The sequence below is a fragment of the Nuphar pumila genome, chromosome 16, assembly GCF_984573655.1.
Source record: "Nuphar pumila chromosome 16, dmNupPumi1.hap1.1, whole genome shotgun sequence".
In the NCBI taxonomy this organism is placed as follows: domain Eukaryota; kingdom Viridiplantae; phylum Streptophyta; class Magnoliopsida; order Nymphaeales; family Nymphaeaceae; genus Nuphar; species Nuphar pumila.
In genome coordinates this window covers 3,773,348-3,783,882 of record NC_143264.1, presented here as the reverse complement: position 1 = coordinate 3,783,882, position 10,535 = coordinate 3,773,348, and positions in this window count along the sequence as shown.

The following is a 10,535-nucleotide window of genomic DNA, read 5'->3' as shown; positions in this document are numbered from 1 at the left end:
GAGTTGTTGAAAGAAAGAATAAAACTTTACAAGAATGTGCTAGAACCATGCTTTAAGATAAAAATTTACCTAAATACTTTTGGGCTGAAGCAATAAATACAGCATGTTATATTTTAAACTGTGTTCTTATTCGACCAATCTTACATAAAACATGTTTTGAATTGTATTATGATCGTATACCAAAGATCTCATATTTCAAAATTTTTGGTAGTAAATGCTTCTTGTTAAATACCAAAGATAATCTTGATAAGTTTGATTCAAAATCAGATGAATCAATATTTCTTGGATATTCTTCTAGAAGTAAAGCTTATCGTGTTTTTAATAAAAGAACATCTTGCATTGAAGAATCTTTACATGTTACATTTAATGAGAATTGTGAGCAGGTTATACCTCTAAGAGAAGGAGAAGAAGTCATACTTCAAGAGGAACCTTTGATAGAGAGTACTTCTCAAGAAAATGTTCCTCTTCAACCGGTTTGGAAAGAAGTTCCCAATCATCCACATGAACAAGTTATTGGTGAAATAAAGAATGGTGTCCAAACTAGAAGGCAATTGCAATATATTACAAATATTGCTTTCATATCTAAAATAAAACCAAAGAATATCAATGGAGCCAGTGATGATGAATTTTGGCTTTTGGCCATGTCTGAAGAACTTAACCAATTTACTAGGAATGATGTATGGGATCTAGTTGATAGACCAAATGATCATCCAGTAATCGAAACAAGATGGGTCTTCCGAAATAAGCTGGACGAAAATGGCGAAGTCATTCGAAACAAAGCAAGACTAGTAGCACAAGGCTATAATCAATAAGAAGACGTAGATTTTGATGAAACCTATGCACCCGTGGCTCGATTGGAGTCAATTCGAATGATGTTTGCTTTTGCTAGTTTCATGAATTTTAAGTTATATCAAATTGATGTTAAGAGTGCATTCTTAAATAGACACATCAATGAAGAAGTTTATGTAGAGCAACCTCCAAGCTTTGAAAGTGAGAAATATCCAGAAAAAGTCTATAAATTAAAAAGAGCTTTGTACGGACTTAAACAAGCACCAAGAGCGTGGTATGAAAGACGATGAAATTTTCTAGAACAATCTGGTTTTTCCATTGGTCGGTAGACTCCACTTTATTTATTAAAAATCTTAATTCATATATTCTTATTGTGCAAATTTATTTTGATGACATAATATTTGGTTCTACTAAAGATTCTCTTTGTAAAGAATTTGCTAAAGCTATGCTGAAAGAGTTTGAAATGAGCTTGATGAGCGAATTAAACTACTTCCTTGGACTTTAAATAAAGCAAACTGAAGAAGGAATCTTCATCAACCAGGCTAAGTAAACAAAAGAACTTCTCAAGAGATTTGGGTTGGACTCATTGAAATAAAAAAGAAATCCTATGAGCACAACTACTTCTCTTGATAAAGATGAAAATGGTAAAAATGTAGATACTAAGCTCTACAGAGGTATGATTGGATCTCTATTATACTTAACTGCTAGTCGACCTGATATAATGTTTAATGTTTGTATGTGTGCTAGATTTCAATCTAATTCAAAGGAATCTCATTTAACTGCAGTAAAACAAATTCTTCGTTACTTGAAAGATACTTCAGATTTTGGTTTGATTTACCCAAAATCATCTTCCTTTGATTTAGTTTCATATAGTGATGCAGATTTTGCAAAAAGTAAATCTGATCGCAAGAGTACTAGCGGAACTTGTTATTTCTTAGGAAATTCCTTAGTCTCTTGGTTTAGTAAAAAGCAAAATTCAGTGTCACTCTCAACAACTGAAGCAGAATATATAGCGGCTAGTTTAGCGTGTTCTCAAGTACTATGGGTGAAACAGACCTTAAAAGATTTTGGTTTGAATTACTCCACAACAACTATTTATTGTGATAACACTAGTGCTATAAATCTTTCGAAAAATCCTGTTCAGCACTCAAGAACTAAGCATATTGAAGTTAGACATCATTTCTTACGAGATCATGTGTTAAAAGGAGAAATTTCGTTAAATTTTATATCCACTAATGAACAACATGCCGATATCCTCACTAAACCACTTAAAAATGAAGATTTTATGAGAATTAGGAGAGTAGGCATTTGCTCATTTTTAGATTTATAAAATTTGTTTTTAAAAATAGTGTTTTTGAAAAAAATCTCAAAAATGCACCTTTTTAGTCGACCGATAAACTTCTAGTCGACTGATGTTTTAAAAAGTTTTACTGAAGAAACCTGATACCCCTTCGTTTTTGTTCTTTTTTAACGCATCGTTTCATTTTTATGCCCATATGTTTTCCCCTTTCCATAAACGAAACTCTCTCTCTCTCTCTCTCTCTCTCTCTCTCTCTCTCTCTCTCTCTCTCTCTCTCTCTCTCTTTGTCTCTTCTGAAAACCCCTAGGAGTGCCAGATGAACTCCTCCTCGCCGGAATCCTCTTGCCGTGACAGGGTGCCTCTTCAGCCAACGACGTTTGCGACACTTGCAACAACATCTTCTCACCTACCGTCATCCACCGCGTCACCTCTTGTTCGTCGAACCCTTTATCGCCTCTTCCCTTTTGCCTAAAATCCGTGGAAACTCGACATCCCTTTTCGATGGGTTGTTACTACCGATTGTTTTGGCCACTAACAGAAACCTTGATCGTAGAAGGCACATTGTCCGCATTGCACAAAGTGTTTCAGTTGCATTGGTTATCCTCCACGACGCCAGACGATATCTTCCTCCCATCGGACGTCATTTTTAAAGCATTTGGAAGCCGACATCAATAGCGTCTCTATTTGTTCCTCTCAACGACTTTATTGATCAACCACTCCATGCAACATCGATTCTCTTTGATAGGTGGATTTGTTTCATTCTTAACAATCATGCGTCATCAGAAAACAGCCTCCGCACAAGGTACCCCTCCATCTACACCACAAGCACATCATGGATTTTCTCTCAGACTACTCAGAAATCCTCTTTTATATGATACTTTTGGATCGATTTCTGCACTTCCTATTTTACCAGGCTGAAATATTCTGTTTCACCTATTTTCTCGTTATAAAATCAGAGAATTATTTAGAGGCATTTCACACCTTTTTGACGCTGATGCAGACCCTCTTCATTATCCTTTGTTGATCTATTTGTTTTACACAAATTTACAAATTGATCATGGAACTGAATTTCTTTCATCTCTTGTTCGCGATGTTGAACTTGAGTTTGATTCTAAACTTCTTGGACAGATCTTAAATATTCCACCTTCAGAAACTCTTTTCAATACTATTGAACTTAATGATGGAAGAATTTTTGAACAAATTCTTCTTCCCGGTGCACCTCATTGTCCTCCTTTCGAAAATACCAATCTTCAAACTCGCGCTCGCATTGCTGGATGAATTCTTGCCCATAATGTTATACCTAAAACTAGATCTTTTGATTACTACTCCACATATCTCTCTACGACTCTTTACATCTTATTTGGAAATATTTGGGTAAATTGGGCCAACGTGTATTTTACTACTTTGTGGAAACAAAAACCTTTTCTTGTGTATGAATGTCTTCTTACTCGTATTTTCAGATATTTCAAAGTACCCCTAACCAATGAAAAATATATTGAACAAAAGGAGTTTTTTAATCAAACTATTTTTAAACGTATGAAAATCAAATATCTGCCTCCTTTAAACTTTGATCAAACTGAACCATTTGAACCATCTCCCTCTGAACCCTCACCATCTCCTGTGACACCTTCATCTCAAGCAAAACGAAAGAAATTCTCTACTAGTCAAGACAATAATGAAATTTTGCAGAGAATGGAAGCTTTGGAGCTGTATCAACACACTTTTCGTGAAGATGTGACTCAACAACTTTCTTCAATTCAGAAAGATATTGTTGAACTCAAGGAGATGATCAAGCAACACTTCTCTTGAACTTTGTTTACTATCATTACTGAACTTTGATACTTTCTGGGTTGTAATATTTTGAACTTGAATTTGCAGTTTTTTCTTATGCTATATCTGCACTTACTCTTTTTTATTATGACAAAGGGGGAGAAAAAGATAGAACTTGCATGAGAAATTATGAGAAAAAGACACATGGATGGAAACACATGGATGAAAATTATTGGAGAAAAAGAACATGCCACATGGAAATTGCATATTGCATCATGACATGAAAATTGCATCATGTGAAAACATTGAAAATTGCATTATGTGAAAGGCATTGAAAATTGCATTCTTGAAAAAGTTTTAGAAATGCATGAAGTAATGATGGAAATGCAAAATAATCAATATGTGATATATATGCTTTGATTGTGCTAACTTCTTATGTTTTGTAGCATATTGATAGGGAGAGTAAAATCTCCATCTATGCATCTAAATGCTCCATCTTTGATTAGTTTGTCATCATCACAAAGGGGGGGATTGTTACGACAATGAAGCCGTACATGATACTTCAAGTACAAGGTTTTTATGATGAACAAGTGAATCAACTGCATTTCAGCTAAGGCATTGAAGAAAAACGACAAGAATTGAAGAATTCGATGAAGAATCTTTGAAGACTAGCGTGCAAATGTAAAAATCATTAAAAGTCTTAGATTCTTGTAAGAGCCTTACTTAGAGTGCATATTTCGAGTGCATTTTACCTAAAAAGTCTTTAGAAATACTTTTCTAAAAGAACCCTTCATAAAAATCTTTTTAGAAAACTCTTTATTTAATTTTTCATGTTTATAAGTCGACCAATAGACTCACCAACCGACTAATCCTTTCACGCCAAATTTTCTAAGCAAAATGTCATTTTGTCAAATTAGTCGACCAAAGGTTTTATCAGTCGACCGGACAGAACATGTATTTTCAGAAAAAATTAGCAGCAGTCGACTTAAAGATTTTTCAGTCTACTGATGATATTATCAGTCGACTAATTTTTTCTCTAGTCAACTAAGTTTCAAAACTTCAGAATTTTAAACGGCTTGATAAACACATTAGTCGACCGACGATAACTGTCAGTCTACTAATAGTTAATTATCAGTCGACTAACTACTGTTCCAGTCGACTAATTTTGTTGTTTTTTCTGAAACTTTTAAAAGCCGTGTCTTTTCATTTTTCAAACGTTTTGATCGTTCAAAATGGACAGTTTTGACACCCTTTCATAACCTCAACGTATGGAATCTTTCAACTATAAATATGAGTGCATTCCACACTCAAAAAGCAATGTAATCCAATCGAATTACATTGAATTACTCTTCGCTTTTCATTCATATTCATTTTCTCACTCACATGATATTTTTCACTTTAGTTTTTCACTCAAATTCCTTTGAGAGATAGTGAATTCGTGAGTTGAGTATTTCAACAACCTCAAAAGCCAATTGCATCTCATTTGCATTTATAAGAAAGGCTCATAGGTTGTTTGTAAGTTGTTACTTATTTCATTTTTCTTTAAAAGGAAAGGACTCCTTGGCTTAAAGGAGTTGTTTGCTTTCAGTAGGTTTGTTACTGAAAGTGGAACCAGATTTGGTCTGTGTATGATCTTGTAGTTAAACAAGGTTGATAGTGAAAATCTCAAACTAGTTTTGCTTGGGGACTGGATGTAGGTCGGGAAAGACCAAACTAGGATAAATTCTTGTGTTCTTTGTGTGATTGCTTTGTGTATCTCAAAATAGGCAAAATTTTAAAGACGTTATTTACAAGCACTATTCACCCCTCCTCTAGTGCTCGTTGCCTCGATCCTATAACACTTTCAAAAAGTGTCACCTAATATGCAACTCTGTGAGTGATGGTTCACTCCGACAAACTACGCAAATGACCACTATTTAATATTAATCTTCACTGTCGTATAAAAAACAAGTACATCATTGAAGCATTCATAATCTACTCTTGACTTTGAATCTGCCCAAACATATTCACAACATATCTATTTTCATCCAGTTGCATTGCACTAAAGAAACCTGGGTCATTGCTTGATTTCTTCTGTAAGTAATCAACTAAGGAACATATTTCTTATTTCTTCATGTTATCTGTCATCTTCCTTATTAAATGGTTTCTTAGATCCATAGGTGTGAATGAAACATTCTCGCGACCACAATCTATATGCACACACAAATTGTATGTTTTCCATGGTGCAATGTCGGCGCTATCAGTTATTTCAATAATTGCAGTATGCGCTTCAGTTACTTTACTATGTGACCTTAACATAGGACTTATATGTGAAGCTGCTAATTCATGGTTATGATCACTGATTAAAGTACGAGGTACATATTTTCCATTCAGAAGTCTTCTTATCACCATTCTCACTGGACAACCACATCTTTAATCCGGTTTGTTTCTTGTTGGATTTTCACTTGACTTCTTCCAACCTTTCTTAGAACAAACATATGTCTTTCTCACCACAACATCCTGTGCATTTTTTTGACCAAGAACACCTTCTGACACTGAAGCCAAGTTTTAAGGCATAATCATTGTACTATCATATACATTCTCAATGCCTGCACCTTTATCAAGTATACTATCATGATCGTCTACCTTATTATCAAATTGCATTTCTTCTGCTGAAAGATTCAAGTCAAAAGTGAATTCAATGTATGCACCCTTCTTATCATGTGCATCATTAGTGTACATGTTCACTTCTTCGGGTGCGTCATTAGTATAAATGTTCACTTCTCCATAATTTTTCACTGATTGAGATACCTCATCTTCACTGCAACCAGATGATAAGCTCACCACTGTCATAAGCAAGATATCAATTTGCGTTAGCCAATGCATACGTTTACTACGATTTACTCAAGATGCATATAACAACAAATACAAATTAATTAAGCAAGTCAAAGAAACGATTGAATGAATCACAGTATAAAAGCAACAATGATTTGTTATTTGCTTATAGTATGCATCGAGTTGTCATTTACCATGCCAATGAAAGAAACAATTTAACGGATATGTATTGATGGTAGTGATTCATGTGACAACGATCTAATTATATATATGATGCTGTGAAGCGATTTCAATAGAAATCGCTAAAATGAACAGCGATTTGAACACACAAATCACCATCACAAGTGTGCAACAATGTATTTCTGCATGCACACGTTTTTAAATCATACTACAAATATCTTATAAATTGATACTAGAAAACACATAATATCTTACAAATCGATATACATATCACATAATATATTACAAATCAATATGATAATTCAACATAATGGCTTACAAATTGACACTATAAAACACATGATATCTTACAAATTGATATACATATCACATAATATATTACAAATCAATACGAAAATTCAACATAATCTCTTACAAATCAATATTAACAAACAATACAATATCTCACAAATCGGTATATGTTACTACAACTGTGATTTGCGTTACATTGTATATACCGAGTGAATGGACGATACTGGATGGGGTAGAGGCCTTTCCTCGCTTCTGTAAACAAGCATTCTTGTCAGCAGGTCCCACAACCCTACAAATATCTTTAATTTCCAACCGTAAAAAATACATCCACCTGCAATAACAAAACAATGCCTTAATGGCACTCATGACGACATACGTTCTTTACAATAGTATGATGACATGGAAAGGTACTCACGATGCCTTAATGGCACTTGTTGGAATGTTTGTGCGTCATTGCTTTTTTTCATACTATCTAATAAAAATGAAGAAAAAGAGAAGACTGTAAAAAGAGATGGCCGACAAATGCCCCTATGACGACCACCAATGATCGAACCAGTCAATCGATTTATAGTTATCTCCACGAGGTAGGAACAAACTCAAGAATGTTTTGTAACACAAGGCACGAACAAGAAGGCGACTATGTATTGTAACACAAGCTAAAAACCAAGGCGAGAACCTAAACTCTGAACGACGACAAAGGGTGCTCCAACGACAACAGACGATGGCAAAGGGTGCTCCGACGACATCAGACGTCGACAGTAAATGATGCGTCAACAAAAGGAGCTCATGTTACAGCAGATGGTGCATCGTCAAAGGGTGATCCGTTGGCAACATAAGAGTTTACTGCTTAGGGCAAAAATGAAACGTTTAGACTTTTTGAAGACTTAAGATCAGAACTCCCTTTTCTTGATAGAGGACATTTTTGTCATTTTCTTGAACCACCGTTTCATGTCGAGAATGGTGGGAAAGGGGTACTTAAGTCTTTGCAACTGCACCAAACTCTGATGCTAAGTGATGCCGACACACACAAGGATACAAGCCCCACATGCTTATATATGTGGCACTAATTTGGACCCCGAACACGCAAACAAACCGTCTTTCAGGGAGAACGCACAACACCCTCCCTGCATTGAGGGGTTCAGATAAGAGATAAATGAAGGCTGTCATGCTATTAGATTAACTAAGTTTTGGAGCGAAGCAGAGGTGCATACCATCCAAAAACTTGTTGAAGCCTTTGAGACGGCGATACATTACCATCATAAGCCTTCAGATCAATCTTCTGGCTTATGGGGAACCCATTCATGTTAACCTTCAAAATCAGAGAATCCTCCACCTTCTTCTCAAGCTTCATTGAGGAGGAGGTGGCACCATATTGTCTACTTGGGATGGGTTTAGTGGACTTGAGATTGGTGCATCAATTTGCATTTACACATTAACATAAAAAGAATATAATAAGATTATATATAAGATTATATAGGCAGCACACAGAAAGATACACATTAATATCAGATTCATGATACTAAGATTAGGTACATAATAATAGTTGGCTTGTAGAAAGTTATGCATTTGATTACCATTGCTTATATTTAAAATTTAGAAAAGGAGAATAATAATTGATTTTGATTCACCTTCATGACTTGAAAAAACCTATTTTGATGTCTGAAAAACATGATAAAAAACATGATTCCTATCAAATAAATTGTGTTAAGTGCATCTACAAGGTCTAATTGAAAAGATGCAACCTACAACTATGATCTCTAGTAGGGGAGAGTAAGTGCTCCCATAGCACCGTTGCATTATATATATATATATATATATATATATATATATATATATATATATATATATATATATATATATATATGTATATAAAAGAAGGATCGTCCAACCAAAGGATGGTCCAAAGTCTATAACTGATGATAATCTACGTCGTTCTTTCTCCAAAGATCGAGTTTTTCATTGATCAAACTTTACATATTGGATTTTGTTTTGGATTATGATTTTTTGATGTTTAGATGCGTGTTTTAAAGCACTAAAAATCATTGGCCCACAATACTTTGCATTGTAAAATTTTAAATGCATTGTGAGCCGACCATTAATTTTCACATTTCGAAAAACTGGGCTATCTGTCTTAAAGTCTTTATGTAAAACATATTTCTTATTAAATAAATTATGAAGAATAAATATATGAGGTCTGATCGATGAGATGCTCAAGCATTGGAGAAGGTGAGCCTTTCTATCGTCATTGGTTGTAGATTTTTAACCTTCCTTTGGTTGGATGGTCTCCCTTTTCTCTCTCTCTCTCTCTATATATATATATATATATATATATAAGTAATGAATACATGTGCAAGCATGACATCATCCATGGATACATGTGTGAGCATGATGGCATGCTCACATGCATCTATGTCCAACGTGGATGAAAATGGATGCATGTGTGTGCATGCAATCGTCGATGTCATGAGAGAGAGAGAAAGAGAGCCATGTAACATTTAAGAAAGTAAATCTTCCCTTTTAATGAAAATTTGGGAAACATGCAACTAGAATTTAAGTAAGCTACATGTCCGAGAGAGGCGTAAACGATATACCTTAATTTGGTTTGCCGTTATCAGATGTGCACCTTTATTTTTCCATGCTACAGTGATTTAGTGACGGTCCAAGACTGCCACTAAAGAATTGACGTGCCTTTTATTCTTTTGCACACAACTCTTTTAGTGGCAGTCTATGACCATCGCTAAAACATTGTTTAGCGTTAAAAAAAAGGAAGGGCGTGAAGCATGTGTTTCATGACTGATAACTCAGACCAAATTAAGGTTTGACGTTACTCTTGTCCCCTGCAGGTTTATTTAATATGCATCACAGTCATTGGATCTCAAAAGATCAATGCCAATCAAAAGAAAGTAGGTGCTCCATGAACAACTTATCATTACTATATATATATATATATATATATATATATATATATATATATATATATATATATATATATATATATATATATATATATATATATATATATATATATATAATGGACGCCCAATGTGCGCTCATGTTAAAAAGACCTTTTAGTTTGAAGCGCTGCTAAAGGTCAGAACGAAAAATTAGACATGGCGCTTCAAAAGTGCTGCTAAAGGTAATTTACCTTTAGTGGTGTTTTGAAGCATCGCTAAAGGTCTGGGCAGAAAATAGACCTTTAGTGGCGCTTCAAAAGCATCTCTAAAGGCTCTTTTTTAAGAGAACGGGTGTGATGGGGGCTATTCAGTCAGGCACCTACCACTTTTTACATATAGGAATTCAATATACTAATGTCCACCAGTTCTCATGCGTGGAGCGATTGAACCCCACAGTTGTTCGATTCAAAAAGTTGTTCTGGAGACAGTAACCTTAA